Consider the following 24,412-nt stretch of genomic DNA (forward strand, 5'->3'; position numbering starts at 1 on the left):
AAACAACCGATGTCGATGAGGCCAACTTTTTGTTCGGGAATAATCCCGATCGCTGTGTTTCGCGTGGGTTGTGGTTGCATCTTTGTTTTCCCTCCCCCCTGGGTAAGGTATGGTTGCACCATTGCACTCTGACTACGGTGGGGAAATATTACATCGGCCTGGAACACAACGATGGTTATGGAATGGAACGCGTTCCATTTCATTTCTCGTCCTGTGGGTCTGGGAATAAAAAAATCTGACCAAAACGTAAGATTCCGAGGTGAAAGGTTAAATATCATTCAAATCAGATTAAAGCACTCGCCGGACTCGGAACATTTTGCGGTGCGTCGGCCCACGGACGATGGGATGAGTTCGTAAAATATGTTATGTTTCGCCGAGCGAAAAGAAAGTGTATCATATCTGGTTCTTATAGTTTATTACTTCTGATAGTTGGCACATGTTTTTGCTTCAGTTGCGCATAAAAACAAGGTACCTCCTTCGGGCGGCGATCAATTTTAAACCGTTCGATTCCTACAGGTTGCGATGAAGGTGGACGTTCGGTAAATCCGGACCTGCCCGATCTTTTCCCCCCAGCGGGCGGCTACGTTGCATTGTGTTGTTCCACCAATTTTTTTCGAGGGCCACACGTCACCGGATAATGGTAGATTATTATTACGTAAAGAAAACCATCTCCGCTCCGGTCGGCCGGCCCTGATCGAATCGGCCGTTGAAGGTCCGGGTTTCGGGTGGATTGGGTTGTATTGAAACTGGACCGGTGCACTGAAGGGAAGCGACCAATCTCTGCTTGCTTCAGGCTCGGTCGGTACCGGTTGAAGGGAAAAGCGTGCACGTCATCCGTTCTGGCGTGGATTATGGGCGGCCCGTGAGCGTTTCCATCCGAAGTGCAGCGTTAAATTAGGTCCCCGAAATTGACACTCCCCCTTCCACTCCCTCCTACCCGTGCGATCCCGGGGGTGTAATGAGCGGTTTTCACTTTCGTTGCGACCGCTCAAGGTTACCGGCGGACTCGTTTCGAGCGGCTGGCCGGGAATGCTAGAAATTCTACCGAATCGTGTACCGTACCGAGCGTTGCGCAACCGATTTCGATTCGTCCCGTCAAAAAAAAAAAAAAAACACAATTTCCTGCGCCACGAAGAAGTTCAAGGTCCGCGCGACGATGACGTTGTTTTCGGAAGGGGCCCGGCCTGGCGCGGATTGATTGACAGCAGTCGATCTACTTTTTGGGATGAAAGTTGTCCGCCACGAGTAGTTGGATTTTGATTCTGGTTTTTTTTACTTTTCAATTTGTTCAGCTTGTCATCTCCGGCCTGAACGCGAAGATCATGACCAGCGCGCGTGGTGTGGGTTGCCCTAGCCCCAGCCAAACTGCGTACAGTTATGAGTTGCGAAACGAGATCTCCCTTGACGCGCGGTTGACCCTGACGGTCCACCCGAAATGTTCTACGGTATCTGGTGCCCGTAATTGGAAGGTTTGGCCATTTGGTGGTCGCGCACAAGAACGTGAGATTCTTGCGACCCGCAGATGGGGGCTCCATATTTGGGATCCCGGCTACGTTAATCTTTTCTTCACCCGGCCCACTAACGGTACCACCGGTACACGGCGGAAAGGAAATCCATTCTTCATCCGAGCGCTTCCGCTCGTCGGTCCCGCTCGATGGACCCCGAGGGCACGCGAGTGTTGGCCTCCGTGCGATCTTCCAAAAGGTTCTAAAAATGGCATTCCGCCGACACCAAATCGTGTACGCCCGAACCTCCCGATAAACTCCCCACGACACTGTCGGCCTCCGGTCAGTTCGTGGCCAATTTCTCACGCACGTTTTGTGGCGCGTTTTTCGAATGTGGCAAAAAGGTTCTCAAAATAGTGGGATGTGAAGCAAAAATTAAAATGCGCCCCCTCGGTTTGGAAAGGAAAGTAAAAAAAAAACAAAATCTGCCAAAAAGGTTATCAACACCAGGTAACCGAACGGTAACGGCTTCACGCATAACCTCCCGCTTGCTGGACGGAAACGAGCCGAACCCGATCGGATGGGAGACATCGGTTTTAGCTAATTTATGGCCAACGAGCTGACCAATAAAGATAAGCGCGAGAAGTAATTGAGCATCCCGGCGGAAAGATGGGTACGGGTAATCAAAACGGGGATGAAAAACATTCCTCAAGCTCGTGGAAGGAAGTCGTTACGATCAGTTTTCGATGAATTGTGGTATGTTGTTATGAACGTACTTTCGCTCAAAAATCCTGGTACAAAGAGAGTTTATTTTTTAATTGCATTAACTGATGCTTTAAAGGTTTTAACCGTTGTAAGTTTTATTGTTGCGATTTATCCGTTGAACTTTAAGATTCGCTTCATACGCGGAAATATACTTTAATTTATCTGCTTCATAGTCGTAACGACCATCTTCGGTCATGTCTATCTGGTAAAGGCTTACTAGACTTACCACCTTTGAGTACGTAGGCTGTCAGTCATTTTGTATAGGGGATAGTTCATTCTCATTTGTCATTTTTCGTCATACAAATAATGGTTGCAAAATGAATAAGAAAATTGTAATAAAAACAGAAGGACTAGTTTGTGTGTTCCTTCAGTATTGTTTGAATCGAGTTTGAATTTTTTATCGATTATTCCCTTTATCGACCCTTTTATATTTTTTTGTCAGTGAGTCCCTCTTGTAAATGCCATAGTTGTTTTCAGAGGATTAAACGTGCGTAACAACCGTTACCTATACATTGTTTGTATTCTTTTCCGATGCCTTTTTCTAAGTGTGATAACTTTGTATGTTTTTCCATCTTATGATAGTACTGAGATATCATAAGAACAGAATACCTTTTTCATTTCTTCAAAGCTTTACCTTAGCAAGACAATAAAAGGAGTGCTAGTATAATCCTGTAACTACGGTACTCAATGTGTCGAAAAGATTTTTTTCTTTCATACCCTATAATCGCAGGTTTAATCTGTTCAAAATGTAAACAAACAAATCAGTAGTTCATTCGATAGCGCTTTAATCGAATATTTGTTTTAATTTTAGGGTTATTTAGTGTGGTTTTGAAATTTTCAACAATCAATAACAAAATAATAGTTGTAGTTTCGTAAACTGCTGAAACTGTTACCCAACTTTGCTCGCAAACCACCGACAATGGATGATGTGACACATAAACAAAGCTCAGACGAGAGTCCAGAGTAATTCACGATTACGATAGCGATTATGCTTCGTTTACTACGATAAAAAACGTGTTTAATCTAATCCTGAACCTGGTAACCGTTTCTAAATGAACGGCTTACCAACGATATTTAGCACCCTGTCAGAAGGTTCTGCATGTTGTGCCATATAAGAAAATGTTTCTTAGTGATTTATATCGCAATTTAAATTTCAATGCAATAAAAAAAATTATTATACATACTAAAGAACATCTCTGCAAATTAAGCTCCAAGGGACATCCTCTTACGCAGACATTTTTCGCATTTGTATATTCACCTACCATAATCCCAATTAATGGGAATCTAATGGTTCTAATAGAACTCGTAAAGATACGCAAGTCACCGTTATTGCTGCTTGCGGTGTCGGTGCGAAATAAATTTCTCCTAGGTCCACTCCTCCAGAAGAAGCGAGGGGTGTGACTCACCGGAACACACTCGGATTGTTAGCGCGTACGTGATCGAGAACGACGTGCGACGTGCGGTTCTAAATGCTGCCATTACGCACACAGTGGTGTTTGTGGGTTGTTGTTTTTTTTCTCCTCTCCACCCGGTATGCGATCCCGTACGTAAACCGCAGGACCACCGGCGAAGGCGTGCGCCTTTCGCGTATGACCGGCAATAAAATGGATCTCATCCTCTGGCCTCCGTGGCGGCGGCATCCACTCCACAGCCAGATTGGCCACTCCGTATCGTGCCACTCAACATGACATGAAATTGATTTCAGTTCAATTGCTTTCTCGGTTGCGTCCGGGTTGGGCCGACCGGTCTCTTGGCATTCCATTCGCCGGTTTGCCGATCGGTTGTGCTGGCGTGAGTTCGATGACACGTTAATGTGATGATACCGGGCCCTCGCGACGGCCCCGGTCCGGTGCCTTGTCTCGGGGGAGAAGATCCTTCTTCTCGGTCCGGGAGTACCATAAATTTGGACCCCGTGCACCGGCCACCGAGAAGCGCCACCAAACACCACCGGTTCCGTTGTGATAAATGATGCAGTTGATCTTATTCCAGTTCCTTCTGTTCCCATCCTACGCCCTTCGGCGGAACATCTTCTGTAGTAGAGAAGAAGGGAAGAAAAATGAAAAACAACTAAAACCTTCGTGATCGATTTTCCATTGCAGATTCACTCGCATTGTGCGCCACCGGCCAGCAGCAGCTCGATGGCCACTTTATCATCGGCGCACGGTGGCAGCATCGAGGACCTGATCGACCGCTACCTGGGGCCACTGTATCCGCACTACGCGGACCACACGCGCCCGATGCTGATCCGGCAGGCGCGCGATCTTCTCGTCTGCACGTTCCACGGCGATCTGGAGCGCTTCGAGGGTCACTTCCTGCGTCCGGCCACCGAGATCGTCCGGGAGCTGCGGTGCACCTACGAGCGGGGCAAGGTAGGTGGACATTTTGCGCGGCGACACGTATGGTCGGCAACCGGCCTCGTTCCCGCTCCTGTTTTTGTTTTCTTTCTCCCCCCCTTCGACGGCGAGCTATGTGGGTTACGTAATTTGCATAATTCCGATCGATCCGATCCGGAGAAATGGGGCAACGCAGCACTTGAGTCCCCGCGTGTCTCCCGAGGCTCGAATCAAGGACGGGAGCCGTGTCTGGTCACGGTCCTTCCCCCCGAAACTAGTTCATAGAGACATCGGCGGCGGAAGCGGCGAGCAAGTCCCGCAACCTCGTCGGACCCAAATCGGAGCCACCAATCCCTGGATGATAGCGAAATCCCCTTCGGGGATGGTTTTACGAGCTGTCGCGATCGTACTGCAGCGGTATCATAAAAAAGCATGAGAAGGAAATGGGCACTCATTAGCGGACCTGGGCGGAATGGAGCAAGAATTTACCGTGACCCCGAACTCCCGATGGGACCGCAGACACATTTTCGGATCGGGCACACAGTTTCGACAACGTTGGGTGTGTTTTTTGGGACGCTTAGCTGTGCTTCTCTCGTTCGACATGAGAATTTATGTTTCATGATTGAGATTTTATACCGAACTTGAAACCTAACGATTTTTGGCTCGTGTGAAATGTTTGTTTCGGTGGTCTTCATTTCTGTTATTCGTTTCATTTCTGTCATTCGTTCCTTTAAACTTCTTTGTCTCAAATGATTTATCTATAAGCAGAGCTGGCACGTGGCGTATTTCGCTTCTCAAACCGTAAGCCTCCACCGCAGAACCCGTTTTGTTTACATACGGCACGTTACAACATATGAGACATCCTCTTCAGAACACGGTTCCGTGCACTTCGGTGTGTTTAATTGTGGCAAATTAAAGGTTTGTTATCACACCTTGCCGTTATAGGCCGCTTGCCTCTCGGGGTCCGGAAATGGAGTTCATCGTCTCGCAAACATCGTGCCCTTCCCTACCCCTCTCCTGTCATCCTCAGTTTTCAGTACACATCTTTTCCGAGAACGCTTCATATCGCTGGTCCCGAAGTTTTATCTCCGGTGAGGCCTGTTGAAAAAAAAAGCGTGTACAAATGTTATGTTCTGGTTGACACGGTGTGTTTTAATCTTTCTGACGAAAGGAAGTCTTTCGCCGGAGCCGGTTTAGCATCGGGGTGTGGAAGCGAAAGCGAAGGTAATAAGAGAACAGTTTGCTTGTTCTCGGCCACAGAACGCTGGTGGTTGGAAGATAAATGAAGAGTCTTGAAGACACTCTTGGACCTCGTCAAGATGATTGTACCGAGGTACCGAACGTGTGCAGTTGGTTGGTGTGTATGTGTGTGTTTGCGCAGGTCGTAGATGGTTTGGAAGATAAGCGCAACGAATCATCAGCCCAGCTTAGGCTCACCGGAGTGGAAACCAGCGATCCATCATCGGTGCAGGGAAGGGGTCTGATAACATGCGTTGCTGCAGCACATATGCAAATAATTACAGCATCATTTTCCTCCACACAGCCAACGCGTTTGCTTTCCAACCTTCGGTTGACAATGACGGCGTGTGTTTGTGACTGTGACACGAATGTTGTTATTTTACTTTTCGGCCTCTGTTCTCGGTTTTTTTTTCTATATTCCTCCACCGGTGGTCATTATCCCTCGTTCGGGTTCAACGATCCGTTGCTCGGAAGGGCACAGGAAAAATCTTCGATCAAAGCACGCTCGCCAGCTCTCGTTCCGACATCTAAAACGCTCCAAACGGCAAATCTGGCAGAAAAACGAAAAATTATCATCGGCCATCGTTTGGAACATCGGCTGGGCATTATTTGAGTGTTATGTTGCATTTTTACGTATCCACTCTCGAGGCTCGCCCCTCGTGCGATTGTAGCAGCCAACACGACCCGAACACAATGGTGTCATCATTTATGCGGCGAGTGATGCACGGTTCATGTTTGAAGCCGTCGGAAACGGACACATTGTTCTCGCTTGCGGTATGCACTTTCGGCGGTTCGGATTTGCAAGGAAATATATAGAAGAAGAAAAAACACACGGTGCAACAAATCGATGGTGTACGTCGGCGTTGACAGAAAGCGATGACCCTCCGCTTTGATGCAGCAGGAGTCGTCACTCAGTTGGGCAACCGTAAGGATGATTCTTGGAACACCGGACCTTTGATCTTTTCCTGGTAATTTGATCGTTACGATGCAGATAAATCAGACACTCCGTGGAGTTCGTTCGATTCTTCAGTCAGGCCGTTAGAAATCAACGGCTCAATTTGAGCTGGGTTTAGTTCTTGGTAACTTTGAACAAGCACTCCAAGGCAATGCATTCTAAATAGGATTTTTTAAAGGTTGCCGACAGTTTGCTTTTAAATCCTAACGCCAATTTGCCACAGCCGTATAGAACAGTTTAAATGTAAATTTCGTTCTGACCTAGATTTTCAGACAACAATTCAATGCCAAACTTGCTGGCTTCACCAACAACCTCACTCTTGACTCCCTGCCATCGTTCATCTCGCCTCTGCCCTGCCTCATGACACGATGCTCGTAAGCAAATTAGTCACAGGTGACATAAAACTCCATTTGCAATTTTATCGCAAACGACACACAAACACGTGGGTTCGCAAGGAGTCAAACCGTTAGCTGGAATAATGATTAGGACTGACTTTGGATGACCCTACGGATTGTCTCTAACACACCGTTGACATTCTGAACCGACTTCATAGTTCAAGCTCTCTCGCGCTTCGAGATATGCAACGAATCAGTTGACCTGGTTTTTAGTTTTCGCTATCATTTTTTATTCTTTCTTGTTCGACAGAAAAATGTCTAGCGCGTGCCAGGCATTGCTTACGGTCCTGCATGTCGGGATAATAAATCGCATCGAACTGCACGCCGTATATCAATCGCGGGAAGGTGACGGAAATAAAATAATTACTATAACTGTTATTTAATTGAGTCATTTCACACCTGTCGCCGAGATGGTTTTATTTTATATGCGATTTGGCGAAAGTCTCCCATTAGATTCGCAATCGAAAACTGACTGTGGCGAGTGAGTGGAAGTGGTGGAAAAAAGGTGCCGGTAAAAGGTAAGGTGAACGTGACCGACGATGGGGCTTTTCGCTTGCCGCATGCGCCCTGCGGCTATCGGGCGACTGATGAAGCACTTATTTATTGATCGATTGAGTTGAGAAGCGTGCGTCTTGCGCGAGGGAACCTGAACATCATCTTCCCGGGACAAGCTTTCAAGCGAGCGATAACTCAAACGCGCGCAGCCCCAGCACATCCTGGATGAACCTCCCCGATTCGGTCGCGGAGTGGAGAGTGTAACCCAATGCGGTGGCAACAACTCTCCCGGGAACTGTTGGCATTTTGTCACACATGATGCCGGTGATGCCTGCGATACTACTACCCAAGCCGTTAGATAAGCCGTTTCGCTATCGCGCAGCACCAGGGAGTCCAGCAATCGCCGGCTAGGAAAGCGCTTGCAGCAAAGATGTGCAAGAGGTACCAATAAATTAACGGTAATTATTACTTGCACTCGTGCGCGTCTGGGCAATATTTATCAGTGTTGTGATAGCGATCGTTTAATCCTTTGCGCCACCAGTCAGCCCATGTTCCACGCGAATCCTATCCACCAATTTGTAAACCCATCGCGACCATGTGAGGATTATGCCTGTTTTGCGCCGTAACGTTTGATTGTTTTCTCTGCTTGAGTTTTTCTTATCATTGACCGGCAACAGGGTGTTGGGGAAGCTGGAGGGATAAATAGTGCCGGGAAGCGATTTGTCACCGTGCAATTTGAGCGATGCCATAAAAACGAGTGTCATCGCGAAAGGCATCTTGAAGTGCGCCTTTGCGTGATGGAGAAATTTATGGCATCCACTATGGTTTGCTACTCTGACAGGTTGCTCAGTAGATTAGCGATCGCTAGCTACCGTGTATGTGTGTATATTTTTGTTTGCTGATTTTAAATTTTTGATATACGGTAGAACCAACTAAACGTTACTTTCGAGAGAGAGAGAGAGGGAGGGTGTACAATATGACGACAAAATGACCACTTTCAAAACTTTCGGATGGCAAATTTCCACAACCTGAAAGTGATAGTTGATGGACGGATTTTTCCTTTTCAATCTATTGTGTCATAAATTATGAGCTTAAGCATGTCGCTGTGAAAGTCAATTAATTTCAATGAAATTTGACGTAGGGGAAAATAGTGTAGAGAGTGTTTACGATTAGTCCAAACAGGAGAGTCAAGTAATTACATATTCCTAATGTCTTCTAATGACGTGATGTAACAAAGTTTTATCCTCAGTTGGATCCTTTGAACATTTCTCGAAACACGAAACATTAAATTAAAACTAATTCCTTTTGATTGAAACGTCTCAATCATAATATTTTCCTTGGAAAACGTTGTGATCTGTGAACAAACTCTCGCAACAACCCGCCATTAATCATGCCCTCATGGTGTATTGGTGTACCACACACGATCCTTCGCCCAAGTGGAACAGTTCGTCCGTGACGAACACTTCGAGACAACCGGGCATTATCTAGGAAGGAATAAATTCTAGTCCGGCACACAACAAACAACCACAGCAACAACCTGTCCTGGCGACGATATACCACCTCGGGCTCCATATCCGCTTCGTATCGGGGCGTGGACGTGGTAGAACAAGGGCTTAAAACCAACATACATACATACCTACCCGTTCGGGCAGTGTGGCTTGATCATTATCATTCGATTCGGACCCGGAGGGAACAAATTGTTGCTCGAAGGAAGAGCATCTTGACGGTGCCGCAACTGTTGTGCCAGGGAAATGTCATACAACCGGAGATAATTTCAACACAACAACAAGCACAATCCACCGCTCGCTCGTGGTGTTCTTGCTCTTGCAGCCTCTTCCATGCTTTTTCTTCGGGCTGAGCATAAACATAGCCTTGTGATCGTGTGTGGTCGATTAGGGGTAATTTTCATTAATGGTCGTTCTCACCTTTAACGGATCTTTCATTCTCACCCGGCCTCGCCCGGTTTGGGGGAAAAAGGTGGTCTTTATTTGATCTTACCCCGCGAAGGTGCGCGCGCGCGCGCCCCAGACTTCTTCAATTCATTCTCGAAAGCCGTTCACACTTCCTGTGGTGGTGTTTTATGTGGTCGGCACACGGGCCGTCGGTTGGGTTCTGGTGAGAAGACCGTTTTGATTATGCTGTTTACCGCTCGCAGGAAAAGTCATAAAGGACGGAGAACCGTCCCCATAGAATTGGGTCATTTTAATAGATGATTGAGCTCATTAAAACGTTTGTTCTTCCGCAATCGCACCGACCAGGGGAAGATTGCCGGGGGGAAACGGTAGGGAGCAACGCGAGCCGGGCGAAAGCCTGGTGAGGAGAAATCTGCCGCCGAACCAGCTGAGGCTGAGGCCGCCCTACCGGGCACTGGGTCGCCCGGGCATAGGTTTCTCTCCTTCCCTTCGGCTGATTGGCTTTTTATTGATCGATAAATCTTTCCACAATTTGATCGGCCGCCTGAATTCTGACCCACCAATTGATGAAGCAGCAGCAGCATCGCTCTGCCCTCTTGAAAGGGAAGACAAAACCGAGGTCCGTGTGAATGAAACAAAGCGGAGGTCCGAGCTCGGCGTGGGGTGGGGGACGCAGGGTCCGGCAAAAGGTCCCGCGAGGAGGTTCCTTCGGGTTGGTTCTAGTGCCGGGACTTCTCTCTGTCTCTCGATTAGGCCACATAAAAGTCGTGTTGTGCGGGTTCGGATTTCGGCGCACCGTGCTGGTTTTCTTCTCCAGCCTGTTTTTTTTATGCTGCTATGTTTTGCAGCTCATTTTCCCTACTCATTTTCCCGCCGGGTTTTTAGTGGGTCAGAATGAATTTATGGCCCTCGTCGGATGGTCTCGGACCAAAAATCCGCCAACGAGCCAGCGCGAACGATGGCCGAGCCCGAGCGCTGGGCGTTGTTCCCACCGTGCTCAGTCGCCCAATCTCCCAGGCATCTCTCCACCGCGTCCGGTACTTCCGCTGCCGATCGCTGGATCTCCGCCGGAGCCAGCGGGGTTGCAGCTACGAAATTACAGGTCTACAAGCTAAATTATGTCAACAATAAGTTAACGAAATTATTCGGCCCGACCCGCGCCCGTGATAAAGGTTACCCATCTTGTGAGCGGTTCGTTCTCGTTGGCCGGCGATCGATCGATTGCTGAACTTGCGCGCACAACAACAGTAAAACAACAGCGTATCGGTTGTGCTTAGAGAAATGCCCCATCCAAGTTCGCCTTCCGCCGTGGATCCTGTGGCACACATCGTCGTTACCGCTGATTGAGGTTGAGGGTTGATCGGGATCCGCGGCCCTGGTCCACGCGGGTCAATCGGAAGGCTGTAAATTGCGACTTACTTGCAGCATCCGCACGGTAAGCGAGGGCCGTTTGCCCCGGTCACGATCGTTGATGCGATCGAAATTGCAATCAATCGGTCAACCGGAGCCCGTGGGTCGCTCCGGGCCTGCTCGCCCGCTCGCTGTCTTGCGTAGTTCGCACGCGTTTAAATTACAATAAATTTATGATTTATGTTCATTGTTGCGGGACTCCCTTGTTATTTTTTTTCGTACGCTTTCTTCCGACTCTCTGTGCTACTTTTTGGGGGGTTTTTATTATTTATTGACAAAATACAATCGGGGCGGTAGCCCGGGTCGGTTGAGATGCCTTAAACCATTCGGCGGTGCAATTTCGGTGCACGAAACCGAGCGAAGTCCCGAACCGGTATTTACGAACTTCATTAAGATCGTATAAAATTGATTGTAATGTTTCGGAGTTTGGGATCCCTCATTCATTGCATCCTTTTCATACGATTCGGTGGAAACCTGTTCATTGCGACTTATTGCTGCATCCAGCGCTCATCAGAATTGAATTGATTTTCTTACATGTTCTGTTAACTCCGAGACGTTAAAATAAATTGTGAACTACGCTTAAAAATGCTTTACACTAAAAAAACTGTTTATATTTTATACAACACCAAACCTGATTTTTTTGAGCTGGTTATTTGATAATGTTAATGTTATGGTTTACGGCGCAGATCAACATGAGCCATCTTACCACAAATTGTTCAAGATATAGCTTTCTGATTTTCTTATGTATAAACAGCACGCACATACACCTCCTTGACTAGGATATTGCCTTTTTTGGCCTGCCGCTCATTGCACCCTTCAGGGATGCTGATAAGAACTGCTACCGATTGCAAGCATCGATTTTGCTACCCACTCGTTTTCGACTCTTGCGGCCCATTCAGCAAAACTAGCATTAATTTATAGCTCTCCGCGCGGATAATTACACATTGGCGACGAGGTTAAATAGGCTCGATGATGGATTGCTTTCCCGGATTGATGCGATCGTCGCGCGAAGTCGGCCCGATAAGAGTGCGACCGGTTCGGTCGGTTTTTGTGGCTTCTGTGCATTGGAAGTTGATGTCGGGCGTCATGTGAGTCGATCAACATTCTTGCTCTTGACATTGGCCTCGCATAGTTAATAGTGTGTGGTGGTACTTGTTTTTTTTTTTTATGAATCGGTTATTTATCGTCGCAAGGGCAAGCGGAAGGCTGCGTCAGTAAATCTTTGGATAGACCGTTGATGGGCCGTTTTATTAAAGTAAACTAATTTGGATTTTTACACACTGTTACAGTTCTTAATCGATTTTTCATAAATGCTTTTTTTAAAGACGAAACAAACCAAGTCTCTTGTATATTTTACCTTGTAGATCAAGTCACAATTTCTCAAGCATTCCATCTGCAGCATCCTCCCATCTTTTCACACGAACATTGATCGCCATTCTTACAATGCATCATCAGGATGTTACAACTTATGCGGTTACGACATAAGGCGTTGCTTTTCCCTTTTATTGTACCGCCCGGCCTGGCAGAAGCCTTCATTATTATCGCATTGATTGGATACCATTAATCAAGTGAAATGTCAGGGCAATGAGAGATAGTAATTAGTCAATCTTTCGTGCGAACAATTAGCCCTCCACGAACGGCGGAACGGGGTGGGAAGAACGAGGAGACAAAAAAAAATCAAAGTATGTTGTTCATGCCCGTAAGGGCATTCATCCTTTGGCGTCGCCCGGTAAATGCGTCACCGGAGCATAATAAATCTGTGCATTTAAATGCGTCCAAAGCATGTGCGCGGGTTTGGCTGCTCGGGATAACCCTGCGGTCAGTGGGATTATTATTAGTTTTTTTCCAAAGACCATTTTTCCTTGCGGGCTGATTTTGCAGAACGATACGGAACCGACCAAAAGCGTGAAAAGGTGACTTCGTTGTTAGGTTCGTTGTTTTCTGTCTGTTCCCTGTTGCCCGCGAGTGAAGATGCGATTCGATCAATGCGGAAATGGTTAAATTTTTGCTGCACAAGCTCAATCATTCCATTGCAATTCTTCTCACGGGCAAAAAAAAACTATCTCATCAATTTGATCTCGTCCATCCAAATTGATATGAAAGGAACGGAAAGCGAAAGAAAAACAAAAGCCACGTCATTAAATTTGATTAATTACAATATTTTTACCGCGAGTTTCTCCGAATTGTTTTTCTCCCTTTTCGGCACCACTTATTGGTCTACTGTTTGCAAACAACTGATCCAGTTTCCAGGCACAATACGTTCGGTGTGGGTTGTTTTTTTGCGCGAGCGAAACAAAACAAGCGGTTCGTCGCTTGACGTCTGCGTTAAGTCTTTCGTGCGCTGCAGTCACTCGTGCGGCATCTTTAGGCTCATCTGTGCGTAGTGTGAGTTTTTTTCTCTTCTCAGCGGCTCCCAGTGAAAAGGAAAACGAAATCGAAAATTGGTCCACTAATCGCGGGCGCTTTCCATTTCAGCGCAAGATTCTTATCGAGCACGTTGGCGTTTTTCGGTTCGTGTATCGTCCGTGCGTGGAATAGCAAAGAACTCCGATCTTCATGTGGAAACGGCACATGAGCAGGATAAAAACATCAACAAAAAACCCCCACTACCACTCGAGTACGATAATTACGTATGCGTCCAAGGGGCCTCAAATTACCGAATGGGCTCGAAATTGATGCAGGGAAAAATTATACCCACAGTCAATCAGCCTGGCAAAGGACACCGGACTTGGCTAGCCCAATGCACGGAGTGAATGTGTGTGTGTGTTAGTGTGCACCCTTCGGGGGACAAACAAATGGGCAGTCGGTCGGGCCAGCAATTTAAAGGGGGAGTCCCGAAATTGCACTCTCATGCGGACCTTCCGGACGTGCCTAAAAGGATTCGGGATGACGCTAATTGTCCCGCACGATTGACGCTAATTGGCCACCCGGTTCTGTGCTGCCGGCCGGGAAGTGCATTCCGAGCGTTACTTTGTTGTGCGATTTTAGCTAATCATCGAATCATGCTCCTGAGGTAGGAACGGAAGTGCATTGTTTGGGAAATTTAATTTCGTTTGATTGAATTTCAATTGCGTTTAGGATTTTCGAACAGCATTGATTTCCTTAAAATCCATATTGATTGAGGCATAAAACACATGTTCTCCACTAAGCTATGGATTTTTTTCGATCTGTCAGAAAAAAATATGTTTATTTGTTAAACAACTCCTTTTTTGTTAGGAAAAAATTATGCAAATTTAGGTACTTTTGGTTCTGACTATGAAAACCGGGTCCATAATTCTCCGTTACTAAAGAGTAGTTTTATTTATTCCTAAATAGCAGTCGCCTTCAAGGACGTCGATTAGCCAACCCTTCTCGTTATATTTATGCTGCGTGTGGTCTATGAACGCCAACCGAGACATATAATTTAACGTTTTGGATAATCTGCCTCCCATCTGCTGGGGCTCGTTATGGGCCGGAATGATGATAATGCTACCAGTAGGTTAGCGCAGCTAGCCCGCCTTACGCTACAAACTGTCTCAAATGCAATCGGGTCTCTCCTATCTCCTTCCCGTGTCCAACACCAAAAGCCCATCATTATGCACCACCGTTGCAAGGTGATCCTTGTGAAAGGTGATAGTAGCGTTGCCGTTCCGTGTGGACAACAATGTTTCCCTTCCATTGAGCGGGGCAATAAAAGCCGACCGATGATTAATTGTGTGCTGACGACGAACCGGCCAAAAGGATGCCGACACTGTGCGGCTCGTTTCGTGCAATGTTTATGCCGCGTAAAACGACGCGATGTTTAAATAATGCCATCTTGTCTTGTAAAAATTCTCCACCGAACCGTAGCCAAAGCGCCAAAGAGGTGAGCGCCGGCCATTCGTGTGTCAATGGCTTGTTGATATAAATGAAGAAATTAGCACCCGTTGACAGTAAACGAATGTCCAATGCCCCGGAACCTCGCCCCGCGGCACTGAAAATGCACTCGCACTTCACATCCTCGCCGTTTCAACGAAACGCCACCGCGTGGTCGTTTTCCCGCAAACGGGCAACTTTGTCCGGGCGAATGCTCGTTTCCCTGACTGCGTGTGTGGGATCCCCTTTCGGATGACCGGATACGGGGCGAAAACGGGGCGAAAGATTAGATTATTGCGTGTTTGCTCCCGGTTTGTCCGACATGCGCGCCGCTTTCAGTCAGCGTGTTGGAGCATCAAACCCGCTGGAGTGCTACCGCCCAGCCTAGATTCTGAGCCCACGGGAGCCTCCCGCGGGTGGCTCGATGACGACAAATCGCCCATTTGTACGACATTAATTTAGATAAACTGTCAAACATGCCCGGCTGCTGATATGTGGAAACGTTGGCGGGACGAAAGCTGTTTGGCGCAACGCAATCAGAAGCCAACATCCGCCGCTAGTTTATGCCAATTGAGGAAGCGGCCGGTTAATTGAGTGTGCGCTCGAGTGGGGATTTAAAATAATGGAGAAACATTTTTCAACTTCGAAAGCATGCAAATGTAGTTTACAAATAGATGTTACATTTAATGTTGGGCGTAAAATAAATTCACTGGGAAATTGCCATGTCTCGTAGATCGATAGAAACTAGTGACGTGCGTATTTAATAAAAATTAAACAGTGAGTTGAAGTATGAAAATTGTTGCATAGACTTTAGCGGTGTGTTTTCAAAGAAGGGATTTAAAGTCCCAACACAAATAAAATTCTCAAATTAGAATCCGAATAGTAAATGAGTGTACAAAAAAATTAAGGGCCAAAGATACTTTTTATGGAGGAGTAGAAAAAACAAATTCCAATTAGGGATTCCAATCCCTCATGACGACTAGAAACTCTCAGATTTACTTGAGATCCGATTTGATAAAAGGGTAGTTTTTAGTCAATAAATAAGTTTCTAGTTGCTATGTCCGGGATTTAAATCTCTCTTTAAAATCTTTCCTTGTGGCAACTTACTCTGCTTCTCATTTTGCGTGTTTCATATCACAAAAGAGTTTAAGGAACAAGAGTGCAAATTAGAAAATTCCGGTCGTGAACGAATCCAGATAGCGAGATATCCTTCTTTTGGCACCTTTATGGCTTAAAATATAAATAAATTTGAAAAAAAATATCATAAAAGAATTACTCAAACCCGTTGTTACAAACAAAAGTAAAAATTAACAAACTTTTAGTCTCAACAGTGGTTGGGAAGCAACCAAAACTTTAGTCTTCTATTGCACACTTCGTTTTTAACTGAGGACCGTTGTCTTTTTTCCGTACTTATATGTACATTTCCCATCTATAACAGTTCCTCATGTTTGACAGGGACTTGTTACAGCGAGTCTGGGTTCGCAGTTCCGGACTGTCTCTAACACCTGTAAAAAGAGTTATTATTCCAATCACCATCGGAAACAAAACAAAGAAGTTTGTCCCATTATTGGAAAAGCTTAAATCAATGATTCGCAAATTGTTCCTACCCTGGGGGTAAACATGTCTATCGAATCAGCAATGCATTAAGGACCGTTACGGCTAACGATGTCATTGCACCCGGCGATCGTCCCAAACACTTATGTTTACGGTCGGAGAATTATGTGCTAATTCTGGCACCGCCACCAACGAAGCAAACTCGTCGTTAAACAGGTGCATGCAGCCGGCAAAATATGTCCAAATACCGCTGACTGCCGTCGGATGGGAGTTTTATTTTCGCGAAGAAAACATACACCTCAGCTATCCGATTACATCCGCTGCACGGCGGGAGATCCTCCTGCCATCCGGGGAAACCGGATCAAATAATGAGCCAATCCAATCGTAGGTACCGCCATCTTTCGGGCTACGGTTTACCAACCCTCCAGTGTTTCGGTTTTGGGATTTGGCTTGCCGTACGTGTTTTGTGTGAAAGAAAATTTGCGCACACACGTTGCACGTCGCAGACCAGCATGCAATACGATGATGCATTATGAATTGCTTACAATTATGTTGATTAGATCATTTTACTTCTTCCCCAAAGCAGGTTGTTCTCGGGTTGGTCAAAAGAGGTGGATGAAAGGAAGCGTTTTGTTTTCCAGCACACCCTCCAGCTGCTTTCGTGAGTCTTTCTATTGGCAACAATTGGCCACCCGGTTACTAACCACGGTCCCTGGTCACGATACAGACCGGTTGTTTCCGTGGACCAGCATGAAGCTTCCCATATTCTCCCACTCGAACGCTGGCAAAAGACGAGCGAATAAAGTGTTCCCTTCGCGCAAAGGGTTACAACGTCGAAAACATACATCCATAAACGATCATCTTTCTCACCCCACCCCGCGTTCAACAAGCACGGTAAAGAAGAAAACCATATGTACAGTAAATGACGCCATCGTTGGCGTGTCATGGCGGGGCCACGGTTGGAACTGGCGAGACAAATGAGATGCATATTTAATTTGTCAATGATGAGCATGTTAAACAATATTTTTTACAACCACTTCCTTCTGCTCGGGCTCCCGCTTTCCCTCACTCTCTCTCTCCCTCTTATCCCCGTGACCATTTTGCAGCGATTTAGTAGGTTGATTTGAGCAATCAGCAAGGGTTTTGTGTGCGCTTGTGGCAGAAGCCTTCGGAAGCACCAGGAGCGCGTTGACAGGCGGGTTTTAGGAAACGTTTGTTAATGTTTCCCACTACCTTTTCGCGAACGGGGAAAGGCAGCAGCAGAGCGCTCGATGGTGCAAAATTATCGATTTTTGATTGGCAATCAACTGGCGATGGGTTTCGTTTCGGCCAACGCTGCTAAACGCTTGGCGTTCGAGTCGCAAGCAGCAGGTGTGCGATTTACGGCAGCACCGAAGGGAAATAAAACTGGAAGCAAAAACGGAGTTATTGGCGCCCACATCCAAGGGGACGTCTATGAGTGACGGCGCGCCAATCGATTCGCGTGATGGTAAACGGTCCTGCCAGCTTGAACTATACAAACACACACACACACACACAAAAGGTTCAACCGGTCAAATTGTCCGGGTCATCCGGGGGCATCGAAAGATGGAAGGTAACTTGGTGCCTTTTTCCAAACTGTTCCTCCTACGATCTTCTCCACACGCTTGCACAGACTCCTGCTGCAGTGAAGTAATCCGTTGTGAGAGTGTAAAGTATTGATTCGATTTCATGTTATTTCGTCGCTTAACCGCGTCGTCGAGCGTGTGTTTGCTTTGCGAGCAAATTGACATCGGGTTTTATTATGCGACAAGTGGTTTGCCATTTTTCTTCGTCGTGGAACGTAACTCCTGCGCCTAACCCAGCGGTGCACCTAGCATAACGTGATTATGCTGGATGCGTTATGTGATTGGTGGTGGAGCGAAAATAAAAAATTCACCTCGAGATAATTGAAAACGAGTTTCACGCACTCGGGCTCTTTCTTTGTAGGATTCAATTATTTTCTGCTTAGTCCGGCACGAGCGCGAAAGAATAAACATCAACTAAGGAACTATTTGTCAGCCAAATTGACTCGCCAACCTGCTGTGCCTCATCTAAGGTGATCAATTTGCGCACAGTTTGCTTCCAGCTCCGTTTCCAATTGGAGAGTGATAAATATTTCCAGTTACTTAACCCTCGGATGGACTGCGTTTTGTGCCGTTTTAGAACAACTCAGGAACCAACTGCCCTTGAAGAAAATGTCGGTCACTGAGAAATGCCATTCCATCGTGCCAGAAATGCCACTGGTTCTCCTAGCAAGCAGATGATAAACACACACCCTCACCCTGGCAAATGAGAAGATTACACTGCATCTGCCCCTCCTCCATCCCCTCCTCGTTTCGGTTGTGGATTAATTTCCCCCAGCAAACGGAAAACTCGTAGAACCGCTTCTCAGCTCAGCTTACGAGACGAAACCGACACGAACGACGATGATTACGCTGGCCGAGGGGTGAAATGATAAAGATAAATGTCCGTCCCCTCGGTCCGGTATCGGAGATAATCAATTTGCAGATGGATGCACCGGCTGCGATGCGTCCGAGGTTCGTCTTATCGGACGGCACTGATAGAAGGGATGCGGCTCCTATCCTTGCTACATTCCTCCACCGTGAAGGTGTTTGCGCTTTTCTTACAAGATATAATTTATCGGCAAACATTTGTCACCGCCGATTGTTGGGCCTCGTCGTGTCGCTCGGGAGGCATCCGTTTGCCGTCCGATGAGAGGTGTTTTGCTGAGGGAAATTATTTCTTGCAAGTGAAGGAGCAAGGGTCTATTTGCAGGTTTGTATTTTTATGCAAACATTCTGTTATGCCAATTAACTACGTTGCTTCAATGTGTGTTGAAATAGATTTAGATTTAAATTATATATTTGCCATTTATTTTGTGTTCTTTCAATTGTCTATTATTGTTTCATACATTTATCCTCTCCTCATCCTCCTGCAACATCAAATACTTTCGATTTACATTGTCGTTATTAAATTTCATAAAAAAAACAGGAGATATTAATTTAATATCCTTTACTTAATCAACCACACTTCCAGAGGTGTCTGTACAAATAAGTACAATGAGTTTATGATGTTGTAATACACGCTTTCATCAACGCGGATGATCTTTCATTCCCATTTAAGCCCTTTTGTCCGCGGGCGAATTGGTCTTCATTAAAACCGGACGAAACTTTCGATTTCATTCTCGGACCGCCACGCTGCACTTTTTATGACTTCACCACCTTCACATTCTTTACAAATCTCATAACTTCCTCCTCAAAAGTACATTTCTCTGGCCGGTACCACCAGCCGGACGTTATTCCCCGCTTTGATGAGTGCGGTGTGGGTTTTGCCTTTTGATGGTTCATGTACCGGTCGTGTACTTGAGGTTGTAATAAAAAAAAACGCTCCTTCGTGCCTCCACTTCCATGCCAATGGGCTAATTGCTTTCGAAAGTGCAACTCCCTGATTTACAGCGGAACAGCAATGAGAGGGAAACATAAGGGAAATGGCGTTTTCCCTGTGGTGTATCTCCGAAAAACCTGACGAACGATATGAGCGTGAAGAAACCGGATCCCGAAAAAACACACAAACACATAATTTGTAGCCCTCCGAAAAAAGGGCCCCACCCCCACTACTCAGTTCCCGGTCGGTCAGTCGGTCGCGGCCCGCCCCAAGGAAGTGACAATGGTCATGTTTAAGGTTTTTACGATGACTTCTCACCTCACTCACCGCGGGGTGAGTGTTTCTTTATTTATATTCCCCACATCTCGAGGCTTTCTTCCGCCCGAATTGGCCTTTTCCGAGTCAATCTGCGCCCTAACGAAGCGATGCAAGTGTCGCAGAACGCAGCCCACCGGTCTCACGAGCGAGGGTTTGGTATTTGGGCGCTTCAGGCAGTTTCGCTCCCTTCAGGACCGTGACGTCGGTAATTAGGTAGAAAACAACGTCGCACGTTTAGTTGCATCTTTCGGGGGAGAGGGCAGCATTGTTGGGCGGATCTTTGAGGTCTTCTGAGGCTCTCAAGGCTATCTTCTTGTCCGAATGAGGGATAGTAGCGGCGCTAAACAAAGGTGTTGAGAGGGGGTGTATGGGTGGAATGTCTGTCTGCAAGGGTTAGTGAAAGTAAAACGGACGGATTCTACGACCGAGGATAATGACGCCGGATGGACGGTGTACCGACCAGTGGGTAAACACTGTTTGAAGTAATGCTTCAAAGTGCAAGTTATGAGATTTTTACGTCAACGATTTGTTTGACATTGTAATGGTCAGAAAGCGCTTCGAAAGGGAAACGTTTTCTGTCGCGATTGGGGGGTGCGGTAAGCCTTTAAATGTACACTAAACATGCAAAAGTATATTTCAAACTTAATTTTAAAGCACCGGCAATAACATCACATTTTATTTAAGAACTTTCGTAAGCTTATAGATGTTTGTCTTATTCTAAGGAAAAATGTTTTTCTTCGAAGGTCATGTTAAACTCAGTTCCTACAAAATATAATTAAAAATTATCTTCAAAATTAATATTTTACGCGATTTATTTAATGTGGCAACACCACTCCATCCATTACGTAGCATTCAGTGAACAATCCGTAAGATGCGCCTTCAGCTATCGTTGCGTTGGAATTAGCTCTTGAAAGCTAAAATGTTAACGAAACAATCTCCCCGATGAACCTCTCGGGCGTCTCAGATTAAAGATGATTCATGTTGTGCCATTTGTTTGTGTAGCTCATTAAAATCCGGCATTAACGGGCTTTGTTCGAAGGTGCACACGCTGGCCAAATGGGACCGCTGACACCCTCGGGGGACAATATTTTGACTTCTGGCGTTTTTTGGTTCACGAGAAACAATACGCAGATAGAGTGTGGAAGCTTTTACGCGACTCCTGAACGCCCGTTCCGTGGACGGTAAGCGCTTTTCCCGTGCGTGTGGCTCATCGTTTGTAAGAAAATCTAAAATATGTTGTACCCGTATCGCTCCAGCTCGCAACCGGCAGCCGGATTGGGTAACAACCTGGAGGTCCCCTTGGGTGAGATGCACCTCAGGAGGACGCTCCCCGCGAGAGGTTGCGGGTCACAGTGACCACAGAGTGCCTGACTTTCAGGTCTCCAACCCGGTCGGAGATGTGCCACACTCCATCAATCATCCGCCGCTAACCGGGACGGACGCGATGCTTCTTGCGATGAACCGCACTCCGGTCCGATATTACGGGATCCGAGCGCCTGATTGACCGATTAACCGCGAAAACCACCTCTTCTTCGAGCAGCAACAAACCAATGGCAAAATGGGTAACATAGTAACGGCCTGTGCGTCACGCCACCCTCTAGGATCGCTTCCGTGCGTTCTGGTGGCGAAGGACACCACCCCTACTACCACCACCACCATCAGTGTCGTTCGGCACTCGACTCCTGTGGTCGCACCCACGCTGTCGGAGGGCCGTCAGTTCCGTCAGCTGCGATCGGATAGACAGACTGGCAGCAGCCTCGGCAGCAGATCGGAGGATAATCTAAACGAAGCTAAAAGAACATTTCAATTTCAATTAATCAGCGAAGCCATTCAAATCGCTCTGTTGCAAGCGTTCGTTCTACGAGTATGCATAATCCATCCCGGATATGGTACACATTTCGCAAACTTGGTCAATTTGTTTGTGCCGTGGCCTTGTTTGTTCTTGTATCGAAAATTAGGATTGGAATGTTCCCGTAGTTTGTCAATTACCTTCAAATTTATTGTTCTATGTAAATGTTTTTTTTAATATAAATAGTCAGAAAGAAATTCTGAAATATATCCAAGCGAACGATATTTGAAAGATAAATTACAGCGCCTTTTTTGTGGCACAACATCCCTTAGTAGAACAAGGCCTCTCTCCGAAGAGAGTTACTGTGACTGAAAGACAGTATATTATAGATCGGTGGTCGGCCGTTCGTAAAACCGGAGGGTGGGTGGGTGCCAGACACGAGTTTCGATCCCATACCTCTGGCGTGGTGTTTCCTAGCGCTACAACTGCGCCATGGGCACCCCCTTACAGCACATTAGAATATGTCAAATTAAGATTAGCTGTAGGAGAAAGATTTTATAACCTGCTGCTAATAATGTCAAAAATGATTTTAAATTATATATCCGAATTATTTCATGTACTGTTTTCATCTAATCAAGAATTGCTAAAGAAAACCCCGTTTTTTCAAATAACAATTTATTTTTATTAAATTCTTGTTAAATTACTAAAGATTTAAATTGAGTTATGCTGTATTACGGCAGTGTTAAGCCTATAACAACACGCTTATTTCAATTAAATTAAAACTTACAAAAATTAACGAATTTTCCAGAATCAGAACAAAAATGAAGCCACGTCCATTACAAACTGCAGCATAATATTTCTTCATTTTCTATTTTATAGTTTATTTTAATTTTTAAACCAACCAAATCATAAAATCAACCATTCCTAGCTCACAGTAAAACAAACATTGGCAAATTGAATTCCAGCATCGCCTTTGTCGCACCCTCGCCCCTTAGAGTGATCGCTTTTAGCCTCTAGCCTCCGATTTTAGCCTTTAGCCTCTAGCCTTTAAAGATGCCGAAGCTCCGTGTCGGTTCAGTTTGCGGTGCATTTAAAAAAGTTGCAAATTAATTTTAATAACCACAATGCGGCGATGCAGAAAACTTGAAACCCTCTCGAGCCAACCCCTTGAACGAGGAACCCCTTTATTTGTGTTTCTTTACCATGGGTTGCTGCCAATCGTATGAGTCTTACCGCTGCTGCAACACCACTAGCCCTTTTGCATTCTAAGTTCTGCAGGCCCTTTGCGGGCGCGTGTGGGATGAAGAAATCACTCGCCAAATGTCGTAAATTGTCGTGTTTTCGAGCGTGTCACATCGCGTTCCACGGTGATGTGTCCGGCGAGATCGGCGGTTTCTGGTGGGAAAAGAATGGGCAAACGATCAGATCGGCACGGTGACATGTTTTAACAATATTGCCGCTCGGGGAGGGCAGAATATTCTTAGTGACACCGCCTAAGTAGCTCCGGCGTTTGGCGTTGCACCAAATATGCCCCAATCCATCCCGTTCTTCCGTTTGGGGAGTTCCCCACCCCGGAGGGCAAAGATTTATTCGACAGATTAATTATCCGTCAAACGTTGCGCCCGGAGTGTGTGTTACATGGAAAAGATCCGGCTTCCTTTGGCAGCGAGTGTGCCCATTGTGACCATGAAATTGGAAAAAAAGGAAACTGCAAGCCGCCGAGCGCAAGTAGTTCGTTTTAATAGAATTACCTTTTTGTCACTGCGATAACCGATCCGAGGGCACGATTTTCCAGCCCACTTACGAGTGTTCGTTGCTAGTTCCTTCTGGGTGGTAAATCAGAACCCAGTGTCAGGAGTTGACACTTCGAGAACCTGGTGGAAGGAATTTCTCGCCCCAATCGGAGGTTAGTTAGAGATTAAAAGCGCGTGGGTGGAAATGAAACGATCGTGATCGTGTTAAGGTCGGCGCTGGATCGATATTTTCGTTTTTATTATTAAATCACCGCGACTTAGCTGCGAAAAATCACATGTATCGATTAATTTGTCCTTCACACACCCAATACATTACTCAAAACTGCTCTCCTTGGGAATGGACAGCGAGGGTAGATAAGGGTTGATAAATTTGATTGCAAATTACCTTCGACGTTGTCTTAATCGCTCAAACGTGCACTTCAAATGCTCGGTGAGAAATGTCTTCATTCCGAAGGGTTCGATCTGTGGCGTTGGAAACTATAATTTTACGTTGTAGAATACCCCCCGACGGCCCTTTTTTGAAAGTAGAGCAAGCAATGTAGTGATAAATACACATATGGTTATGTTTGCTCAGATATTAACAGGCAATCTACATCTCGTATGACATAACTCACGCAGCAAAGATCGATTTTTTCCCCGTATTGATTAAATATTGGTCAACGTTTATTTAAACTACACACACACACAATTTGCGTGTCGACTCCACAACGTTTAAGGAGGAAAATCTTAAGCTATCGACCATTTACAACCGGCTCTTTTGCTGCAAGCAATTTGCTATCGAACGATTCCACAAAAGCATTCCATTAGC

The sequence above is a fragment of the Anopheles ziemanni genome, chromosome 2 (assembly GCF_943734765.1).
Source record: "Anopheles ziemanni chromosome 2, idAnoZiCoDA_A2_x.2, whole genome shotgun sequence".
Lineage (NCBI taxonomy): Eukaryota > Metazoa > Arthropoda > Insecta > Diptera > Culicidae > Anopheles > Anopheles ziemanni.